This window comes from Nerophis lumbriciformis, linkage group LG13 (genome assembly GCF_033978685.3).
Source record: "Nerophis lumbriciformis linkage group LG13, RoL_Nlum_v2.1, whole genome shotgun sequence".
In the NCBI taxonomy this organism is placed as follows: Eukaryota; Metazoa; Chordata; class Actinopteri; order Syngnathiformes; family Syngnathidae; genus Nerophis; species Nerophis lumbriciformis.
Window position 1 is genome coordinate 43634729 of NC_084560.2, and position 24839 is coordinate 43659567.

Sequence of the window (24839 nt, forward strand, 5' to 3'; positions counted from 1 at the left end):
TCCTATCGGAAGTTACAAGCAGTTTTGTCTGTGTTTTTTTACTAGGGGGCGCTAGAGCGCAATTTTGAGTTTTTTTTTGTTTTGTTTTTATTAGATGGCAATTTTCGCCAGTCCTGATGTGTGTGTCAAAAATGGTGAGTTTTGAAGCATGTTAAGGGGGTCAAATTACAGCTCAAAGAGGCAAAAGTGACAGTTTTTAGTAAACTTTTGTTTTGAAGGGGGAATTGCCAACTTCCTGTTGATTTTTGCTGAAAGATGTCAATGTATGAAATATAGGTCTAAGTCAGACCTACATAGACATTTCATGTCTCTACGACATTCCTACCGGAAGTTACAAGCAGTTTTGTCTGTGTTTTTTACTAGGGGGGCGCTAGAGCGCAATTTTGAGTTTTGGGATTGGGTTTTTTATTAGATCGCAATTTTTGCCAGTCCTGATGTGTGTGTCCAGTTTGGTGAGTTTTGAAGCATGTTAAAGGGGGTCAAATTACAGCTCAAAGAGGCAAAAGTGACAGTTTTTAGTAAACTTTTGTTTTGAAGGGGGAATTGCCAACTTCCTGTTGATTTTTGCTGAAAGATGTCAATGTATGAAATCTAGGTCTAAGTCAGACCTACATAGACATTTCATGTCTCTACGACATTCTTGCCGGAAGTTACAAGCAGTCTTGTCTGTGTTTTTTACTAGGGGGCGCTAGAGCGCAATTTTGAGTTTTGGTTGTTTTTTTTTATTAGATGGCAATTTTCGCCAGTCCTGATGTGTGTGTCAAATATGGTGAGTTTTGAAGCATGTTAAGGGGGTCAAATTACAGCTCAAAGAGGCAAAAGTGACAGTTTTTAGTAAACTTTTGTTTTGAAGGGGGAATTGCCAACTTCCTGTTGATTTTTGCTGAAAGATGTCAATGTATGAAATCTAGGTCTAAGTCAGACCTACATAGACATTTCATGTCTCTACGACATTCCTACCGGAAGTTACAAGCAGTTTTGTCTGTGTTTTTTACTAGGGGGCGCTAGAGCGCAATTTTGAGTTTTAGGTTTTTTTTTTTATTAGATGGCAGTTTTCGCCAGTCCTGATGTGTGTGTCCAGTTTGGTGAGTTTTGAAGCATGTTAAAGGGGTCAAATTACAGCTCAAAGAGGCAAAAGTGACAGTTTTTAGTAAACTTTTGTTTTGAAGGGGGAATTGCCAACTTCCTGTTGATTTTTGCTGAAAGATGTCAATATATGAAATATAGGTCTAAGTCAGACCTACATAGACATGTCATGTCTCTACGACATTCCTACCGGAAGTTACAAGCAGTTTTGTCTGTGTTTTTTACTAGGGGGCGCTAGAGCGCAATTTTGAGTTTTGGGATTGGGTTTTTTATTAGATCGCAATTTTTGCCAGTCCTGATGTGTGTGTCCAGTTTGGTGAGTTTTGAAGCATGTTAAAGGGGTCAAATTACAGCTCAAAGAGGCAAAAGTGACCGTTTTTGGTAAACTTTTGTTTTGAAGGGGGAATTGCCAACTTCCTGTTGATTTTTGCTGAAAGATGTCAATGTATGAAATCTAGGTCTAAGTCAGACCTACATAGACATTTCATGTCTCTACGACATTCCTACCGGAAGTTACAAGCAGTTTTGTCTGTGTTTTTTACTAGGGGGCGCTAGAGCGCAATTTTGAGTTTTGGGGTTGTTTTTTTTTATTAGATGGCAATTTTCGCCAGTCCTGATGTGTGTGTCCAGTTTGGTGAGTTTTGAAGCATGTTAAAGGGGTCAAATTACAGCTCAAAGAGGCAAAAGTGACAGTTTTTAGTAAACTTTTGTTTTGAAGGGGGAATTGCCAACTTCCTGTTGATTTTTGCTGAAAGATGTCAATGTATGAAATCTAGGTCTAAGTCAGACCTACATAGACATTTCATGTCTCTACGACATTCCTACCGGAAGTTACAAGCAGTTTTGTCTGTGTTTTTTACTAGGGGGCGCTAGAGCGCAATTTTGAGTTTTGGGTTGTTTTTTTTATTAGATGGTAATTTTCGCCAGTCCTGATGTGTGTGTCAAATATGGTGAGTTTTGAAGCATGTTAAGGGGGTCAAATTACAGCTCAAAGAGGCAAAAGTGACTGTTTTTAGTAAACTTTTGTTTTGAAGGGGGAATTGCCAACTTCCTGTTGATTTTTGCTGCAGGATGTCAATGTATGAAATCTAGGTCTAAGTCAGACCTACATAGACATTTCATGTCTCTACGACATTCCTACCGGAAGTTACAAGCAGTTTTGTCTGTATTTTTTACTAGGGGGCGCTAGAGCGCAATTTAGAGTTTTGGTTTTTTTTTTTTTTTTAATTAGATGGCAATTTTCGCCAGTCCTGATGTGTGTGTCCAGTTTGGTGAGTTTTGAAGCATGTTAAAGGGGTCAAATTACAGCTCAAAGAGGCAAAAGGGACAGTTTTTAGTAAACTTTTGTTTTGAAGGGGGAATTGCCAACTTCCTGTTGATTTTTGCTGAAAGATGTCAATGTATGAAATCTAGGTCTAAGTCAGACCTACATAGACATTTCATGTCTCTACGACATTCCTACCGGAAGTTACAAGCAGTTTTGTCTGTGTTTTTTACTAGGGGGCGCTAGAGCGCAATTTTGAGTTTTTTTTTTTTTTTTTTTTTTTTATTAGATGGCAATTTTCGCCAGTCCTGATGTGTGTGTCCAGTTTGGTGAGTTTTGAAGCATGTTAAAGGGGTCCAATTACAGCTCAAAGAGGCAAAAGTGACAGTTTTTAGTAAACTTTTGTTTTGAAGGGGGAATTGCCAGCTTCCTGTTGATTTTTGCTGAAAGATGTCAATGTATGAAATCTAGGTCTAAGTCAGACCTACATAGACATTTCATGTCTCTACGACATTCCTACCGGAAGTTACAAGCAGTTTTGTCTGTGTTTTTTACTAGGGGGCGCTAGAGCGCAATTTTGAGTTTTTTTTTTTTTTTTTTATCAGATGGCAATTTTTGCCAGTCCTGATGTGTGTGTCAAATATGGTGAGTTTTGAAGCATGTTAAGGGGGTCAAATTACAGCTCAAAGAGGCAAAAGTGACAGTTTTTAGTAAACTTTTGTTTTGAAGGGGGAATTGCCAACTTCCTGTTGATTTTTGCTGAAAGATGTCAATGTATGAAATCTAGCTCTAAGTCAGACCTACATAGACATTTCATGTCTCTACGACATTCCTACCGGAAGTTACAAGCAGTTTTGTCTGTGTTTTTTACTAGGGGGCGCTAGAGCGCAATTTTGAGTTGTTTTTTATTTTTTTATTAGATGGCAATTTTCGCCAGTCCTGATGTGTGTGTCAAATATGGTGAGTTTTGAAGCATGTTAAGGGGGTCAAATTACAGCTCAAAGAGGCAAAAGTGACAGTTTTTAGTAAACTTTTGTTTTGAAGGGGGAATTGCCAACTTCTTGTTGATTTTTGCTGAAAGATGTCAATGCATGAAATCTAGGTCTAAGTCAGACCTACGTAGAGGTTTTTGTTTTATGTCTCTACGACATTCCTACCGGAAGTTACAAGTAGTTTTGTCTGTGTTTTCTACTAGGGGGCGCTAGAGCGCAATTTTTATTTTTTTTTTATTTTATTTTTATTAGATGGCAATTTTCGCCAGTCCTGATGTGTGTGTCAAATATGGTGAGTTTTGAAGCATGTTAAGGGGGTCAAATTACAGCTCAAAGAGGCGGCCGGTATAATAATAATAATAAAACCTTACAATTACAATAGGGTCCTCTGTCCCAAAGGGACATTGCGGTCCCTAATAATAATAATAATTCAAAAATATCAATGGCATATCAAATGCAATTTAAATAAAAATGTATTTTTCTATTTGCAGCCTTCTGAGGTAAATATCAAAATAAACTTTTTCCACAGGCTAATAAAACATTTGAAAAAAAAATAATAATGAATGAATCAAACATTCAAGTCTTGAAGTAGCAAGAGAAAGTGCATGAATAAAATGTGAGTTATTGCTACACTGATTTGCTTTAACACTGAATATGGAACAAGCAACGCTTATATAACTTAATAGTGCAAAATCAACTTTCCAAAAAACAAACGAAAAAACATCAATGGTATATTAAATACAATTTAAATAAAAAAATGGAATGCCTCTTTTCTATTTGCAGCCTTCTGAGGTAAATATCAACATTAACTTGGTGGGCGGGGGGTGTATATTGTAGCGTCCCGGAAGAGTTAGTGCTGCAAGGGCTTCTGGGTATTTGTTCTGTTGTGTTTATGTTGTGCTACGGTGCGGATTTTCTCCCGAAATGTGTCTGTCATTCTTGTTTGGTGTGGCGCATATTTGTAACAGTGTTAAAGTTGTTTATACGGCCACCCTCAGTGTGACCTGTATGGTCGTTGCCCAAGTATGCGTTGCATTCACTTGTGTGTGGGTGGGGGGTGGGGGCGGGAGCGTGGTCGGGGGTGGGGCGGGGGCGTGGTTAAGATATATATATATATATATATATATATAAGAAATACTTGACTTTCAGTGAATTCTAGCTATATATATATATATATATATATATATATATATATATATATATAATAAATACTTGAATTTCAGTGTTCATTTACAAACTACAACTCACAAACACTTTAGAGTTAGGCTCCACCATCAGAATGTGTACTTAAACTTATAAAGATCACATGGATATTATTCAGTGAGTTGATTCACCAAAACTAACCTGTTATACAGGAGGAAAAAGCACACAGGACGTTTCAATTGTTCACAGACTGGTCGCGCTCATCAGAATGACAAGACACTTCCGGTCTGCAGGCGATAGCATTCAATTGGGAAGAAACGCCCTACTGCCCCCTACTGACCAATGTGAATACTGATAAATGTGTAATGACAGCTCCAAAAACGAATTCAAACCACAAAATAAAATAAATAAATCAACACAAAAATGTGACACATTATGGGTGGGTCACATATGCATGTACAGTAGATGGCAGTATTGTCCTGTTTAAAAGTGTCACAACATTGCTGTTTACGGCAGACGAACTGCTTTACGGTAGACACTGTTGTTGTGTGTTGTCAACACGTCACTCAGGTCCGCCTGAATTTCGGGAGTTTTTCGGGAGAAAATTTGTCCCGGGAGGTTTTCGGGAGAGGCGCTGAATTTCGGGAGTCTCCCGGAAAATCCGGGAGGGTTGGCAAGTATGTTGGAGTGCGTCTGTTGGAAAGTCGGCAATCTGAGCCAACGACCCAGGATCGAGTGCTCCGAGGCTACAAATGAACATAATCCTACACTCTGCTTGATTGGAAAAAAGGTAGCACACGTGTGCATTGGTCGGCTTTTGCCACAGAAGATCAACTTTAATCCCGCACGGGGATTAAAGTTAAACCACAACAGGCACTGCTGTTGTGGTTAACAACACACTTCAAATAGTATAAAGCAGTCATTCTCAGACTGTGGTGCGTACGCTGGCTCCATCTGGCGGAGAATCACTGCATTAAATATTGAAACACGGTGTTACTGTTCAAACTGTGTGTAATGTGACAGTGAAGAAAAATATGATGCCTTGTTTTTAATGAATACTTAGGCCTGCTACGCTATTGTATTTTAATGCTGGTCATTATGATGGTACTTGGAGAGCCAAGTGTTTATGAGGTGGTAAGTTTAAGAACCACTGGTGTAAAGATATTGAACTAAATTCTTTTAGGAGACACGTTTCCAGAAAGCTAAGGACCATAGGGCCTGATTTCTCCCTTCACTATTATTCTTATTTAGTATTTATAACTGCATATACAGGTAAAAGCCAGTAAATTAGAATATTTTGAAAAACTTGATTTATTTCAGTAATTGCATTCAAAAGGTGTAACTTGTACATTATATTTATTCATTGCACACAGACTGATGCATTCAAATGTTTATTTCATTTAATTTTGATGATTTGAAGTGGCAACAAATGAAAATCCAAAATTCCGTGTGTCACAAAATTAGAATATTACTTAAGGCTAATACAAAAAAGGGATTTTTAGAAATGTTGACCAACTGAAAAGTATGAAAATGAAAAATATGAGCATGTACAATACTCAATACTTGGTTGGAGCTCCTTTTGCCTCAATTACTGCGTTAATGCGGCGTGGCATGGAGTCGATGAGTTTCTGGCACTGCTCAGGTGTTATGAGAGCCCAGGTTGCTCTGATAGTGGCCTTCAACTCTTCTGCGTTTTTGGGTCTGGCATTCTGCATCTTCCTTTTCACAATACCCCACAGATTTTCTATGGGGCTAAGGTCAGGGGAGTTGGCGGGCCAATTTAGAACAGAAATACCATGGTCCGTAAACCAGGCACGGGTAGATTTTGCGCTGTGTGCAGGCGCCAAGTCCTGTTGGAACTTGAAATCTCCATCTCCATAGAGCAGGTCAGCAGCAGGAAGCATGAAGTGCTCTAAAACTTGCTGGTAGACGGCTGCGTTGACCCTGGATCTCAGGAAACAGAGTGGACCGACACCAGCAGATGACATGGCACCCCAAACCATCACCCAACCATGCAAATTTTGCATTTCCTTTGGAAATCGAGGTCCCAGAGTCTGGAGGAAGACAGGAGAGGCACAGGATCCACGTTGCCTGAAGTCTAGTGTAAAGTTTCCACCATCAGTGATGGTTTGGGGTGCCATGTCATCTGCTGGTGTCGGTCCACTCTGTTTCCTGAGATCCAGGGTCAACGCAGCCGTCTACCAGCAAGTTTTAGAGCACTTCATGCTTCCTGCTGCTGACCTGCTCTATGGAGATGGAGATTTCAAGTTCCAACAGGACTTGGCGCCTGCACACAGCGCAAAATCTACCGTGCCTGGTTTACGGACCACGGTATTTCTGTTCTAAATTGGCCCGCCAACTCCCCTGACCTTAGCCCCATAGAAAATCTGTGGGGTATTGTGAAAAGGAAGATGCAGAATGCCAGACCCAAAAACGCAGAAGAGTTGAAGGCCACTATCAGAGCAACCTGGGCTCTCATAACACCTGAGCAGTGCCAGAAACTCATCGACTCCATGCCACGCCGCATTAACGCAGTAATTGAGGCAAAAGGAGCTCCAACCAAGTATTGAGTATTGTACATGCTCATATTTTTTATTTTCATACTTTTCAGTTGGCCAACATTTCTAAAAATCCCTTTTTTGTATTAGCCTTAAGTAATATTCTAATTTTGTGACACACGGAATTTTGGATTTTCATTTGTTGCCACTTCAAATCATCAAAATTAAATGAAATAAACATTTGAATGCATCAGTCTGTGTGCAATGAATAAATATAATGTACAAGTTACACCTTTTGAATGCAATTACTGAAATAAATCAAGTTTTTCAAAATATTCTAATTTACTGGCTTTTACCTGTGTGTGTGTGTGTATATATATATATATATATATGTATATATATATATATATATATATATATATATATATATATATATATATATATATATGAAATACTTGACTTGGTGAATTCTAGCTGTCAATATACTCTTCCCCTCTTAACCACGCCCCCAACCACGCCCCCACCCCCCACCTCCCGAAATCGGAGGTCTCAAGGTTGGCAAGTATGGTTACCCCCCTAAAGAAAACCATAAAATAAATAAATATTGACTGTTGTTACCCAAAGTATATTAAGTGGGATTTTTCAGAAAAACAAATATATACAGTAACACAAAAGCAACCTGTCTCTGTGATCACTATAGGTGTATAAATAATAATATAGTGTCAAGACTTGGACTAAGGCTTGGTTTGTTCTCCCGAGGTGCAAGTGAATTGGACAGGTCATGGCGTGAAGGTAAATACATTTTTAATAATAACACTCAAAGGAACAAAAGGCGCGCTCAAGGCGGATGTACAAACTTGACTAACGAAAACATAAGACTTGCACGGGGGCAAAAAACTATGAACAACAACAAAAAAACACTAACTGTGGCAATAATAAACAAACTTATTTGGCATGGACATGAAGTGCGCAGAGGTGGACAGAGTGTGACAGGGGGCATTAATGCGGGGATGTCGTCAGGACGAACAACAGAAAATGAATGAACTTAAATACTATGGACATGATTAGTGAAAGCAGGTGCGTGACTCAAAACGTGAAACAGGTGCGTGACGTGACAGGTGAAAACTAATGGTTGCTATGGTGACAAACAAGAGTGCACAATGAGTCCAAACGTGGAACAGGTGAAACTAATGGGTAATCATGCAAACAAGACAAGGGAGTGAAAAGCCAGAAACTAAACAAAACATGACTTAAAACAAAACATGATTACACAGACATGACATATAGTGTTAGATAAAATCAGTCCCTTGGGCACAAAACTGAAAATAATACAGCTCTCCAAAAAGTGCACTTCTGCTGCTATTGGAACATACTAACTACACACACAGGCAGACAGCTAACAAACAATCCAAGACGTCTAATAAAGTTCCAAAGCAGATTAATTCATTTCGGCTCTTTATTGTCTCTAACTGTTACCATTCCATAGTACTGGAGCCCCAATAGAAAGCGCTCTATAGCCCGCAGACTTTGTTTGGGCTCTGGGAATCACTAGTGAGGCCATGGAGGCCACGCCCACTTCCTGGGGGATGTCATAAACCCCTCCCCTCACTTCCGGTCATAAAACAATAACCCTCAGCCCCCGCTCGCCCCCCTTAAATGGTGCTACTCCAGTCTTCTGGTGCATATTTGTTTGAGAGATCTTAGCAATTTCAAGGTGTGAACCAACTACACTGGTGACATTGAGGCTCTGAGTCGAGTTCTTCCACCCTAAACTCGCCCGAGCATGTGGGGGTTTTTTTGCGACATGCATGCCATTTTAAACAGAAAAAGTCTCGTATTAAAGAGCAAACTAGCTCTTTGGATCGAGTATTTTTTCCAATCCAACCTTTCCGAGTAGGCTGTGCGTGTCAAAGGCGTCAGATCTTGTAATAACGGTCTTTGGTTCTCCTTCAGTTGCCAAGACTACACCTCCGTGCACTTGCTTTTTTAACTTTGATGAATGGATGGATGACTGACTCGCACCCACTCCAGCTCTCACATTGTTATGGCCTGTTTACCCAAAAAAACCACAAAAAAAACCTGGTATGCTAATGTTAATGCATGTGTGGGTTTGCCAATAAGTAATCAACATAATTGCACAATGCGCGCCAACACAAGAACTGTAAAAAGGCAAAGTCAAAACTGTGTATTCTAAATCAGAGACGTGTTTTTTTTCCAACAACTGCATATGGAGGTCTCACGGTTGTGTTTTGTGCCTTGATGCTGGAATATAGTACGTTAAAAAGCCATTTTGTGCGTCTGCAGCTTTAATGCTAATTCTCAGGTTCAAACACTGATGGCATCTATTAAACAAGACAAGAAGCAAAGAATCAAACAGACACATAATTCAATTTGGCTCAATATTGAGGAGAGTCGCCTGGACACTGTACCCTTGTACAATCTCCAGCACGCTCTGGCGAAAGATTGTACAACTCCTCCTTTATTTGACTTCCTCTGATCACATGACCACAGTTGCTTCCAAAGGGAAGTGGGTCGTAAACAGCGTTGCCTTTGGTTACAGAACAGTTCAAAAGAAGAGGTCGTAAGATAGTTCAAAAAGAGGTTCGGAAAATAGTTCAAAAAGAGGTCCATAAAAGGAGGGGATTCTGGTCCTGCTTCCTCTTTACTTTTATAGTCCTTAGGTCAGACAATATCTTTCTGTTTGATTATAATACATGAAAGACAACAGGAACACCTTCCTCTCGCTTCCCCCTACACAGTGGAGTTTTACGAGCCTTGCTCCTGGTAGGTTCAAAGACAGCTTTTGTCTTCTTGCCAGGAACTCATTTCAACACAAAGTTGTGATCATTTAGATATAATTATTCTGACACTAATTAGTTGTGAAAGTGAATTATACTGTATTTATATAGCGCTTTTTCTCAAGTGACTCAAAGCGCTTTTACATTGAGAAACCCTTTATCTACATTTAGGTGGCATTTAGTGGGATACACTGGGAGCAAGGTGTCTTGCCCAACGGCACAACGGCAGCGACTCGGAGGGCGTAGGCTGGATTTAAACTAGGAACACCACTCTACCATCGGAGCCACGCCGGACCCGTGTTTGTCCATTGTGCATTTTATCAACGTTTTAGATAGACACGGTGATTCGGCACGTAATCGACCCCATACATACCAAAGACTATAAAAATGGGAGCCATTAATTACCTCCCTGCTTGGCACTCAGCATCAAGGGGTGAAATTGGGGGTTAAATCACGAAAAATGCTCCCTTCACCTTCCAGGGGGTGAGGGTGATGGGTCAGTTGCAGAGAATAATTTCGCCACACCTAGTGTGTGTGTGACTATCAGTGGTACTTTACTTTACTTATTATATATGACACACAAATGTGCAAAATTAAAGAGTGGGCGCAGATGTTATCGACATTAGCGTAGCTACGTGGGCTAAAGTGCTAACATTACACTCTCATTTTACAGTGGGAAGAGGATTCGTTGTGGTTTACCCGACACATGAAACGTAACAAATTGGGGGGGGGGGGGGGGGGGGTGCATTATCCACTTCAGCTGCCATAGAACAGTAGACTGTTGAATGTCTCCAAGTCGTGTATAAAGTGAGTTTGACCAACTCGCTTTCAGGCGGTCTCCTTAACTCCAACCGTGAGACCTCCAAATTCGGGAGATTGGCGGGGTTAAGGGGGGAGGAGTATATTTATAGCTAGAATTCACTGAAATTCAAGAATTTCTTATATATATTTATATAAATAAAATAAATACTTGACTTTCAGTGAATTCTAGCTATATATGTATATACTGTATATATATATTTATTTTATTATATACAATATATATATACATATATATAAAATACTTGAATTTCAGTGTTCATTTATTTACACACATACACACATAACACTCCACTCTACACATTGTTGTATTTGAAAGTGCAATGCTTTGCAGCCAGTAGCACAGCCTTTGAAGGAGCATAGGTATGGGCAGTGTAATATTCTGGGTTGGAGTCAATAACCAGGCGAGGTGACGAAGTTACGTCTCTTTACTTCATACTTCAGAACCGACTCCCACACTTTCCGTCAGGGTGCGTAATACAACGTAAACCGTTGGCCAACCAAAAAGTAACCACAGAACACTATATGGTATAGTGTTCTGTGGTTACTTTTTGGTTGGCCAAGCGGATGTGACGACAGGCTGTCCTCACTCAGGTCCGCACGGACCTGGAGGGGGCGTGCCTTAGGTCCGGCTGGAAATCGGGAGAAATTCGGGAGAATGGTTGTCCCGGGAGATTTTCGGGAGAGGCACTGAAATTCCTGGAAAATTCGGGAGGGTTGGCAAGTATGCTTATTAGTGATTCCCAGAGCCCAAAAAAAGTCTGTGGGCTATAGAGCGTTTTCTATTGGGGCTCCAGTACTATGGAATGTTCTAGCAGTAACAGTTAGAGATGCTACCTCAGTATAAGCATTTAAGTCCCATCTTAAAACTCATTTGTATACTCTAGCCTTTAAATAGACCCCCCTTCTTAGACCAGTTGATCTGCCGTTTCTTTTCTTTTCTGCTCTGCCTAACCCTAACCCTAACCCTAACCCTAACCCTAACCCTAACCCCAATCCCAACCCTAACCCTAACCCTAAAAAAAAAATGTTAATTGTTCAAATTGTTTAAACAAATTAAAACATTTTAAAATTGTTTTAAATTGCTTTAAAAAATTAAAAAATAAATAAAAAAAGTTTTTAAAAAATTTAAAATAAAAAAAATAGAAAAATAAAAATAAAAACATTTAAAAACATTTTTAAAAAATTAAAAAAATTTGAAAATCATTTTTTACCTTGAAAAACATTGTTAACCTTGAAAAAAAAATTTTACCTTGAAAATTTTTTTTTACCTTGAAAATCATTTTTTACATTGAAAAACATTTTTAACCTTGAAAAAAAAAATTTACCTTGAAAAAATTTTTTTACCTTGAAAATCATTTTTTACCTTGAAAAAAAAATTTACCTTGAAAATTTTTTTTTACCTTGAAAATCATTTGTTTACCTTGAAAATCATTTTTAACCTTGAAAAAAAAATTTACCTTGAAAATTGTTTTTTACCTTGAAAATCATTTTTTACCTTGAAAATCATGTTTTAACTTAAAACATTTTTTTTTTAATTTTTATGTTATGTTAGATCCACTATGGACTAGACTCTCACTATTATGTTGGATCCACTATGGACTGGACTCTCACACTATTATGTTAGATCCACTATGGACTGGACTCTCACTATTATGTTAGATCCACTATGGACTGGACTCTCACTATTATGTTAGATCCACTATGGACTGGACTCTCTCACTATTATGTTAGATCCACTATGGACTGGACTCTCACTATTATGTTAGATCCACTATGGACTGGACTCTCACACTATTATGTTAGATCCACTATGGACTGGACTCTCACTATTATGTTAGATCCACTATGGACTGGACTCTCACACTATTATGTTAGATCCACTATGGACTGGACTCTTACTATTATGTTAGATCCACTATGGACTGGACTCTCACTATTATGTTAGATCCACTATGGACTGGACTCTCACTATTATGTTAGATCCACTATGGACTGGACTTTCACAATATTATGCTAGACCCACTCGACGTCCATTGTAATACAAATAGACTGCGCTTTCTGCACCGCCGCTCCCAGTCTGTGGACGCTCTCCCTGACCACCTGAGGGCACAAAAGACTGTGGATGCTTTTAAAAAAGGCTTAAAAACCCTTCTTTTTTAAAAAGCCTTTTTTTTAGACATATGCATACTAGTTAAAGCTATTTGGCTGTTCTAGTTTTTATTTTTTATTTTTTTATTTATTATCTTTTTATTTATGTATTTATTTTTTTAATACTCTGTAGCACTTTGAGATTGTTTACTCAATATAAAGTGCTTTTTTTACAAATAAAATCTATTATTATTATTATTAGACGGACATTGAAAGAGTAAAAGAAACCAGATTTTTGGATGGAATAATAGATGAGAAAGTGACCTGACAATCTCATACAAAATATACAACATAAAGTGGCAAGAAATACCGTATTTTCCGGGCCATAGGGCGCACCGTATTATAAGGCGCACTGCCTTATAATCTATTTTCGATCTTTTTTCATATACCGTATTTTTCGGACTATAAGTCGCAGTTTACATAACATGTAATGGTGGTTCTTTGGTCAAAATGTTGCATAGATGATGTTTTACACATCATCTTCAAGCCGATTTCTGACAGTCACTTCAGGAGGCGCCGTTTTGTGGGCGGTCTTATTTACGCGGCGCACCTTCCACAGCGTCTTCTCCCCGTCATCTTTGTTGTAGCGGTGTAGCGTGCAAGGACGGGGGTGGAAGAAGTGTCAAAAGATGGAGCTAACTGTTTTAATGACATTTAGATTTTACTCAAATCAATAATGGAGCAGCATCTCCTCATCCAGAAACAACAACAAATGTGTCCCGTGAAAAAAAACCTCCGACCGGAACTCTCTAATAACTAAAGTTCCTTGGGTGAATAATGTAAAGTCACTACACCGGTATGTTTTAGCGATTTCATGGCGAGTTTACTGACAGATATAAGTAAGAACTTTACACTACTTTATATTAGAAATGGCAACAGCGGAGGATGAAAGCCTGATGAAAATCATTTGTTTACCTTGAAAATCATTTTTTAACCTTGAAAAAAAAATGTTACCTTGAAAATCATTTGTTTACCTTGAAAATCATTTTTTAACTTGAAAAAAAAAATTTACATTGAAAATTTTTTTTTACCTTGAAAATCATTTGTTTACCTTGAAAATCATTTTTAACCTTGAAAAAAAAAATTTACCTTGAAAATTTTTTTTTACCTTGAAAATAATTTTTTACCTTGAAAAAAAAATTTTACCTTGAAAAAAAAATGTTACCTTAAAAAAATGTTTTTACCTTAAAAATAATTTGTTTACCTTGAAAATAATTTTTAACCTTGAAAAAAAAATGTACCTTGAAAATTTTTTTTTACCTTGAAAATAATTTTTTACCTTGAAAATCATGTTTTAAATTAAAACATTTTTTTTTTTTTAATTTTAATTTTTTTTAATTTTTTAAAAATATTTTTTAATTTTTTTAAATATTTTTATTTTTTTAAAACTTTTTTAAACTTTTTTTTTTAACTTTTTTTAACTTTTTAAAAAAATGTTTACCCTAACCCTAATCTTAACCCTAACCCTAATCTTAACCCTAACCTTAACCCTAACCCTAACCCTAACCCTAACCCAAACCCTAAAAAAAATGTTAATTGTTAAAATTGTTTAAAAAAATTAAAAAAAAGTTTTAAAAAAATTGAAAAATTAAAAAAAAGTTTTAAAAAATTGAAAAATTAAAAAAAATTAAAAAATGTAAAAAAAAAATTTTTTAATTTTAATTTTTTTTTTTTTAAATTAAAAAAAATTGAAAATCATTTTTTCATCATCTTCAAGCCGATTTCTGACAGTCGCTTCAGGATGCGCCGTTTTGTGGGCGGTCTTATTTACGTGGCTCACCTTCCACAGCGTCTTCTCCCCGTCATCTTTGTTGTAGCGGTGTAGCGTGCAAGGACGGGGGTGGAAGAAGTGTCAAAAGATGGAGCTAACTGTTTTAATGACATTTAGACTTTACTCAAATCAATAATGGAGCAGCATCTCCTCATCCAGAAACAACAACAAATGTGTCCCGTGAAAAAAACCTCCGACCGGAACTCTCTAATACCTAAAGTTCCTTGGGTGAATAATGTAAAGTCACTACACCGGTATGTTTTAACGATTTCATGGCGAGTTTACTGACAGATATAAGTAAGAACTTTACACTACTTTATATTAGAAATGGCAACAGCGGAGGATGAAAGCCTGATGAAAATCATTTGTTTACCTTGAAAATCATTTTTAACCTTGAAAAAAAAATGTTACCTTGAAAATCATTTGTTTACCTTGAAAATCATTTTTCAACTTGAAAAAAAAAATTTACCTTGAAAATTTTTTTTTACCTTAAAAATAATTTGTTTACCTTGGAAATCATTTTTAACCTTGAAAAATTTTTTTACCTTGAAACATTTTTTTTACCTTGAAAATAATTTTTCAAAATCATGTTTTAACTTAAAACATTTTTTTTTAAATTCTTTACTTTTTTTTTAATTTTTTACAATTTAAAAAAAAAAAAAAAAAATTTTTAATTTTTTTAATTTTTTTTTTTTTAATTTTTTTAAAATATTTTTTAATTTTTTAAAATATTTAAATTTTTTTTTTACTTTTTTAAACTTTTTTTTAAACTTTTTTTTAAAAATGTTTACCCTAACCCTAACCCTAATCTTAACCCTAACCCTAACCCTAACCCTAACCTTAACCCTAACCCTAACCCTAACCCAAACCCTAAAAAAAATGTTTAATTGTTAAAATTGTTTAAAAAAATTAAAACAATTTTTAAATTGTTTTAAATTGTTTTAAAAAAATATATAAAAATAAAAAAAATTGAAAAATTAAAAAAAAGTTAAAAAAAAATAATAATAAAAAAATAAAATAAAAAAAAATTTAAAAACATTTTTAAAAAATTAAAAAAATTTGAAAATCATTTCTTCATCATCTTCAAGCCGATTTCTGACAGTCGCTTCAGGATGCGCCGTTTTGTGGGCGGTCTTATTTACGTGGCTCACCTTCCACAGCGTCTTCTCCCCGTCATCTTTGTTGTAGCGGTGTAGCGTGCAAGGACAGGAGTGGAAGAAGTGTCAAAAGATGGAGCTAACTGTTTTAATGACATTTAGACTTTACTCAAATCAATAATGGAGCAGCATCTCCTCATCCAGAAACAACAACAAATGTGTCCCGTGAAAAAAACCTCCGACCGGAACTCTCTAATACCTAAAGTTCCTTGGGTGTATAATGTAAAGTCACTACACCGGTATGTTTTAGCGATTTCATGGCGAGTTTACTGACAGATATAAGTAAGAACTTTACACTACTTTATATTAGAAATGGCAACAGCGGAGGATGAAAGCCACATAACAAAAAGATAGAGGAAAAGAAGAAGCTTATCGACTACGGCGTCCTCACGGACTACAAAGGCGGACGCACGCAATTTTTCAGGATTTATGCAGATCCCAAATACAGATCAGCAGGTACCAGAAGGTAAGAAAAGTTGCTTTTTCATAATATTGCGAAACAAAACGCCAGATAATATGTCTTACCTTTGTTGCTTGAATTCCCTGGGAGGAACAACTGGTCCAAAACGCAACAATTTGGTGCATTGGTGGTTCAGTGGAAGAATTCTCGCCTGCCACGCGGGAGGCCCGGGTTCGATCCCCGGCCAATGCACCAAATTGTTGCGTTTTGGACCAGTTGTTCCTCCCAGGGAATTCAAGTCACAAGTCGCTCCCAAGCTCTTTACGACACTTAAAGCTGAGTTGAAAAACCACCAGAGACAGAATAGGTATTTTGTAATATATTGGCAAAGCTTTGCAGATATATTTTCACAGAAACAGCATTCGGATCGCCCCGCTAAAATGGTCTGTCCTCCCAACCCCAAAACCCTCTCTCTTCTCCCCTCTCCCTAGTCAAAACAAATGCTAGTCAAAACACATTCCAAAGAACTCAAGGTTAACACAAACAGTTAACTTGCTGAGAAACAGAAAGAGAATAAATGGAAAACACGAGCTGTTTTCAAATATGAATATGAAAGAAAATAAGTAACACTAAAATTCGGATATATGTAAATATCTGCCTCCGACACCTTATACACACACCATATCTGAGTTGTTGTGCAGAAACATGGGGAAATAAGTAGAAAAGTACACTTATTCAAGAAATAAAGATGAGTTCTAATTGTCATGTCCGTGTAATCATGTTTTGTTTTAAGTCATGTTTTGTTTAGTTATAGGACTCTTTAGTTTCTGGCTTTTCACTCCCTTGTTTTGTTTCCATGATTACCCCATTAGTTTCACCTGTTCCACGTTTGGACTCATTGTGCACTCTTGATTGTCACCATAGCAACCCGTTAGTTTTCACCTGTCACGTCACGCACCTGTTTCACGTTTTGAGTCACGCACCTGTTTTCGTTAATCATGTCTGTAGTAATTAAGTTCATTGTTTTTCAGTTTGTCTTTCTGGTGACATCCCCATATTTATGCTTCTGCACACTCTCCACACCCTTATGATCCTTGCTGCTCTTTTTTCATGCCGGTTCCATGCCAAGTAAGTTTTTGTTTATTAAGCCACAGTTAGTGTTTTTTGTTGTTCATAGTTTTTGCCTTTGTGCAAGTGTTTGGTTTCATAGTTTGTTGTCCGCCATTGTGCGCGCCTTTTGTTTACTTCCTTGTTTTGTATTTATAGTGTTTAAATAAAAATGTATCTTAATTCCCGTCTCGCCCGAGCCAACTTTCCGTTGCCTTCGAGAAAAACTAAACCCCAGGACCAAGTCTTGACACTAATAAAACATGAGTGATACATGCAGGGATTACAAATACATTGGAGGCAGACACCACAGTTGACGTACTTCACACAAAAGTCACAATTTCTCCGTCATTGTTGATCCAAAGCTAAAGAACATTTTGATAAAATGAGAGTAATATATAGTTTTTTGGTCATTCTGTGTATTTTTTTACGTTTATTACTCCGTCGGGTGCGTGTTATAGTGCAAAAACTGAAATCTTAGTAAGATGAGATATCTCAAATAAGGGTGATATTTGCTTATTTTCTGTCTGATAAGATAATTCTTCTCACTAAGCAGATTTTATGTTAGAGTGTTTTACTTGTTTTAAGGGTTTTGGTCCTAAATGATCTCAGTAAGATATTACAGCTTGTTGCTGAGATTTGATGACCTATATTGAGTAAAACATGCTTGAAACTATTTTTGTCCAAATGTCCAAAACATACCCAGCAATAGTGCACAGGAAGGCGGGGAAGAAGAGGGGAAAAGGCGGACAAAATGGTCAAAAGTCCCAATTGTGTCCAAAATACCAGTCCCACGAGTCCTGCCGCCGGCCGCACAAGTCCCGGGATGCAAAAAATGTCCAAAACGCACCCAGCAAAGTCCCACAGGAAGTCGGCAAAAGTCCCCAAAAATGTTCAAAATACCTACCCAGGTTGGAGTCCCACAAGTCCCGCTGTTGGCCGCGCAAGTCCCGGGATGCCCAAAATGTCCATAACACACCCAGCCGAGTACCATGGGGAAGGGGGATAAAAGTTGGAAAAGTCGGCAAAAGTCCCAAAAATGTTAACAATACCTACCCAGGTTCCAGTCCCACGTGGAGTCTTAAGACTTGTGGCACTTGAACCCGGGTGTGATTTTTGAACATTTTACCGACTTTTCTCACTTTTCTCCCCGCCTTCCCGTGGGACTTTGCTGGGCGCGTTTTGGACATTTTGGGCATCCCGGCCGGCGGCGGGACATGTGGGACTGGAACCTGGGTAGGTATTTTTAACATTTTTGGGACCTTTGCCGACTTTTCCAACTTTTATCCCCCCTCTCCGTGGGACTCGGCTGGGTGTGTTATGGACATTTTGGGCATCCCGGGACTTGCGCGGCCATACATAGGATTTTATGTAAGAGTGTTTTACTTGTTTTAAGGGTTTTGGTCCTAAATGATCTCAGTAAGATATTACAGCTTGTTGCTGAGTGATGACCTTTATTGAGTAAACCATGCTTGAAACTATTTTTGTCCAAATGTCCAAAACATACCCAGCAATAGTGCACAGGAAGGCGGGGAAGAAGAGGGGAAAAGGCGGCCAAAATGGTCAAAAGTCCCAATTGTGTCCAAAATACCAGTCCCACGAGTCCTGCCGCCGGCCGCACAAGTCCCGGGATGCAAAAAATGTCCAAAACGCACCCAGCAAAGTCCCACAGGAAGTCGGCAAAAGTCCCCAAAAATGTTCAAAATACCTACCCAGGTTCGAGTCCCACAAGTCCCGCTGCCGGCCGCGCAAGTCCCGGGATGCCCAAAATGTTCATAACACACCCAGCCGAGTCCCACGGGGAGGGGGGATAAAAGTTGGAAAAGTCGGCAAAAGTCCCAAAAATGTTAACAATACCTACCCAGGTTCCAGTCCCACATGGAGTCTTAAGACTTGTGGCACTTGAACCCGGGTGTGATTTTTGAACATTTTACCGACTTTTCTCACTTTTCTCCCCGCCTTCCCGTCTGACTTTGCTGGGTGAATTTTGGACATTTTGGGCATCCCGGCCGGCGGCGGGACTTGTGGGACTCGAACCTGGGTAGGTATTTTTAACATTTTTGGGACTTTTGCCGACTTTTCCAACTTTTATCCCCCCTCCCCGTGGGACTCGGCTGGGTGTGTTATGGACATTTTGGGCATCCCGGGACTTGCGTGGCCATACATAGGATTTTATGTTAGAGTGTTTTACTTGTTTTAAGGGTTTTGGTCCTAAATGATCTCAGTAAGATATTACAGCTTGTTGCTGAGATTTGATGACCTATATTGAGTAAAACATGCTTGAAACTATTTTTGTCCAAATGTCCAAAACACACCCAGCAATAGTGCACAGGAAGAAGAGGGGAAAAGGCGGCCAAAATTTTCAAAAGTCCCAATTGTGTCCAAAATACCCTCCAGTTCCAGTCCCAGGTTCCAGTCCCACATGGAGTCTTAAGACTTGTGGAACTTGAACCCGGGTGTGATTTTTGAACATTTTACCGACTTTTCTCACTTTTCTCCCCGCCTTCCCGTGGGACTTTGCTGGGCGCGTTTTGGACATTTTGGGCATCCCGGCCGGCGGCGGGACTTGTGGGACTCGAACCTGGGTAGGTATTTTTAACATTTTTGGGACCTTTGCCGACTTTTGCAACTTTTATCCCCCGTCCCCGTGGGACTCGGCTGGGTGTGTTATGGACATTTTGGGCATACATAGGATTTTATGTTAGAGTGTTTAACTTGTTTTAAGTGTTTTGGTCCTAAATGATCTCAGTAAGATATTACAGCTTGTTGCTGAGATTTGATGACCTATATTGAGTAAAACATGCTTGAAACTATTTTTGTCCAAATGTCCAAAACACACCCAGCAATAGTGCACAGGAAGAAGAGGGGAAAAGGCGGCCAAAATGGTCAAAAGTCCCAATTGTGTCCAAAATACCTCCCCGGGTTCCAGTCCCACGAGTCCTGCCGCCGGCCGCACAAGTCCCGGGATGCAAAAAATGTCCAAAACGCACCCAGCAAAGTCCCACAGGAAGTCGGCAAAAGTCCCCAAAAATGTTCAAAATACCTACCCAGGTTCGAGTCCCACAAGTCCCGCTGCCGGCCGCGCAAGTCCCGGGATGCCCAAAATGTCCATAAGCCGAGTCCCACGGGGAGGGGGGATAAAAGTTGGAAAAGTCGGCAAAAGTCCCAAAAATGTTAACAATACCTACCCAGGTTCCAGTCCCACGTGGAGTCTTAAGACTTGTGGCACTTGAATGATTTTTGAACATTTTTACCGACTTTTCTCACTTTTCTCCCCGCCTTCCCGTGGGACTTTGCTGGGCGCGTTTTGGACATTTTGGGCATCCCGGCCAGCGGCGGGACTTGTGGTACTCGAACCTGGGTAGGTATTTTTAACATTTTTGGGACCTTTTTGGGACCTTTGCCGACTTTTCCAACTTTCATCCCCCCTCCCCGTGGGACTCGGCTGGGTGTGTTATGGACATTTTGGGCATCCCGGGACTTGCGCGGCCATACATAAGATTTTATGTTCGAGTGTTTTACTTGTTTTAAGTGTTTTGGTCCTAAATGATCTCAGTAAGATATTACAGCTTGTTGCTGAGATTTGATGACCTATATTGAGTAAAACATGCTTGAAACTATTTTTGTCCAAATGTCCAAAACACACCCAGCAATAGTGCACAGGAAGAAGAGGGGAAAAGGCGGCCAAAATGGTCAAAAGTCCCAATTATGTCCAAAATACCCTCCAGTTCCAGTCCCAGGTTCCAGTCCCACATGGAGTCTTAAGACTTGTGGAACTTGAACCCGGGTGTGATTTTTGAACATTTTACCGACTTTTCTCACTTTTCTCCCCGCCTTCCCGTGGGACTTTGCTGGGCGCGTTTTGGACATTTTGGGCATCCCCGCCGGCGGCGGGACTTGTGGGACTCGAACCTGGGTAGGTATTTTTAACATTTTTGGAACCTTTGCCGACTTTTGCAACTTTTATCCCCCGTCCCCGTGGGACTCGGCTGGGTGTGTTATGGACATTTTGGGCATACATAGGATTTTATGTTAGAGTGTTTAACTTGTTTTAAGTGTTTTGGTCCTAAATGATCTCAGTAAGATATTACAGCTTGTTGCTGAGATTTGATGACCTATATTGAGTAAAACATGCTTGAAACAATTTTTGTCCAAATGTCCAAAACACACCCAGCAATAGTGCACAGGAAGAAGAGAAGAAAAGGCGGCCAAAATGGTCAAAAGTCCCAATTGTGTCCAAAATACCTCCCCGGGTTCCAGTCCCACGAGTCCTGCCGCCGGCCGCACAAGTCCCGGGATGCAAAAAATGTCCAAAACGCACCCAGCAAAGTCCCACAGGAAGTCGGCAAAAGTCCCCAAAAATGTTCAAAATACCTACCCAGGTTCGAGTCCCACAAGTCCCGCGGCCGGCCGCGCAAGTCCCGGGATGCCCAAAAGGTCCATAACACACCCAGCCGAGTCCCACGGGGAGGGGGGATAAAAGTTGGAAAAGTCGACAAAAGTCCCAAAAATGTTAACAATACCTACCCAGGTTCCAGTCCCACGTGGAGTCTTAAGACTTGTGGCACTTGAACCCGGGTGTGATTTCTGAACATTTTACCGACTTTTCTCACTTTTCTTCCCGCCTTCCCGTGGGACTTTGCTGGGCGCGTTTTTGGACATTTTGGGCATCCCGGCCGGCGGCGGGACTTGTGGGACTCGAACCTGGGTAGGTATTTTTAAAATTTTTGGGACTTTTGCCGACTTTTCCAACTTTTATCCCTTTCCGTGGGACTCGGCTAGGTGTATTATGGACATTTTGGGCATCCCGGGACTTGCGCGGCCATACTTAGAATTTTATGTTAGAGTGTTTTGCTTGTTTTAAGGGTTTTGGTCCTAAATGATCTCAGTAAGATATTACAGCTTGTTGCTGAGATTTGATGACCTATATTGAGTAAAACATGCTTGAAACTAGAATATCAAGTGTTGCAAAGCTGTGTCATCAACACTCACAAGTATAAAACTACTTTTTCAAAGTAATCATTTCTTACTTCAAGCATGAAAAAAAAAAATCATGACAAATAAATAGATGACAGCCAAATGGACTTTGCTGTTTTATTTTCAATGAAACAATAGAAAATACGTACTCATATAGTAATACACTTGTTATTAGTGAGAATATACTTATTTTAAGGTATTTTTGGGTTCATTGAGGTTAGCTAAATTTACTTGTTTTGGAAAGGCTTGACAAGCCAAATTTTCATGTTCTATTGGCAGATAATTTTGCTTAGTTCAAGTAAAATACTCCTCAATTTTGTAATTTTTTTTTCTTGTTTTTGAACACTGACTTTTTGCAGTGTGGTCACGAAACACTGCAGAAATGTACCAGCAAAGTGCGTCAAATACGGCCGCAAAATTCTACGTTCACAAAATAAAAGCATGTTTTATTGTAAGTTTATGAGCTGTATATAGGTGTATTGTTTTGGTTTATTTTGTCAGAAAAAAATAACGTCCAAATAACAGCAATTGCATGCATCCTGGCACAGTCCTTGGTAGCAGTCATGGCGCCCGTTGTTTCGTTGGCCATACTCTCTTTATACACCACTCTGGAATATCTTTAAATGTGTTTTGTGGCAATTGCAACCTTAAACACAGCGTCAGTTGCTATGCAGAGTCATTTTTTGCAGACTGCATTCCAATGTCACCTTCAATGTCAGCTTCATCTCTTTGTTTTCAACGTCTATTTTCTATTTTCTGCTGGATCTACTCTCTATTGTATGCTGCTGCTTCACATATACTGTAATATTGTACATGGTCATTGTTATATACCAGTGACGTGCAGTCACTAGAGGCAGGTGAGGCGGGGCCTCACCTGCCATCATGGAAAGAAAAAAAATGTAAAAAGAAAAAAATATATATTAAATTGTTAAATGTATCCAGTGATTATACTATAAAGTTATTTTCCATTTAACTTCACCAGTTTTAGATTATTTTTATTCAAAATCGCTGAATTTTCACATTTGCCGTTCAAATACTGAGAAGAGACGGTGCGGCAACCAGTTGAGGCACGTCACTCAGTGCCTCAACATGACGGACTCGGCTAACTGCTGGCCTGCTGTGCAGTGAGACTGTATTGCTATATGAATTATATTATACATTTCCATAGTTTAGTTAGCTGAGGTATATAATGTACAGTGTATTTTGTCAACAACTGTATGTGTGTAACGTATTTCTTGTGCTGAGCTCCAGTAGCCCCGCCTCCTGCACCCCCGCCGTAGAATTGTTATATCAACTAAAGCCCACACTTAAACTTTCCACGTGCAAGATTGAATCTATTTAAAAAAGTTATTTCATAAGAAGCCAAGAAGTGCAAAAACAATAATGTTCGTGTTGGAGGAGTTGTGAATGACTGCAGGGCCACAACATTAGGTACACCTGCAGACTGCAGGTGTATCTAATTCACAACTCCTCCAACATGAACATTATTGTTTTTGCACTTTTTGGTTCTTATTAAATAACTTTTGTAACTTATTTTCATGGGCTTTTCTCTTTGTGATATTAATTTACTACAAACATATGAACCCTAAAGAGTATCTTATTCACCATTTGATTGGCAGCAGTTAACGGGTTATGTTTAAAAGCTCATTCCAGCATTCTTCCCTGCTTGGCACTCAGCATCAAGGGTTGGAATTGGGGGTTAAATCACCAAAAATTATTCCCGGGCGCGGCGCCGGTGCTGCCCACTGCTCCCCTCACCTCCCAGGGGGTGAACAAGGGGATGGGTCAAATGCAGAGGACAAATTTCATTACACCTAGTGTGTGTGTGACAATCATTGCTACTTTAACTTAACTTTAACTTTACACATACAAACTGTAGCACACAAAAAAGCACATTTAATCAAAAAAACGTTATTATGGTCTTACCTTTACTTAGAAATTAAGTCCATGCGCCGCAACTAAAGCCCTCACTTCAACTTTCCACGTGCAAGATTGAATCTATTTAAAAAAGTGTAACCGAGGGTTTATAAATGTCACCTATACTGTATGAAACTACAAAATAACAAACACAGAGGCTCCAGTTTACACGAGGACCACTTTATTTACCTTCTTTCAAAAAGCTCCGCAACGTGACTTCACTTCCGCTCTTAGCGCCTTCAAAATAAGAGCTCAAGGCATATATTTTATAACAGCGCATAACAGGAACTTAACATCACAAAGAGGAAAGCCCATGAAAATAGGTTACAAAAATTATTTAATAAGAAGCCAAAAAGTGCAAAAACAATAATGTTCGTGTTGGAGGAGTTGTGAATTAGGTACACCTGCAGTCTGCAGGTGTATCTAATGTTGTGTCCCTGCAGTCATTCACAACTCCTCCAACACCAACATTATTGTTTTTGCACTTTTTGGCTTCTTATGAAATTTTTTTTTTAAAATAGATTCAATCTTGCACGTGGAAAGTTTAAGTGTGGGCTTTAATTGATATAACAATTCTACGGTGGGGGTGCAGGAGGCGAGCCTCACACAGTGCGTCTTTTGCAGCCGTTTTTTAAATCGCTCAGCACAAGAAATACGTTACACACATACAGTTGTTGACACAATACACTGTACATTATATACCTCAGCTAACTAAACTATGGAAATGTATAATATAGTTCATAAAGCAATACGGTCTCA

The 24839-nt window shown here is 39.0% G+C and overlaps 1 protein-coding gene and 1 non-coding gene across 2 annotated transcripts in view; one reads left to right on the forward strand and one right to left on the reverse strand.

The window, feature by feature from the left end:
* Window positions 1–24839, reverse strand: part of itgbl1 (integrin, beta-like 1) — a 122655-nt gene that overhangs the window by 96607 nt on the left and 1209 nt on the right. The window lies entirely within an intron of this gene.
* On the forward strand, window positions 16261–16331 carry trnag-gcc (transfer RNA glycine (anticodon GCC)). The gene has a single exon. It is a non-coding gene; the product is annotated as a tRNA-Gly (tRNA).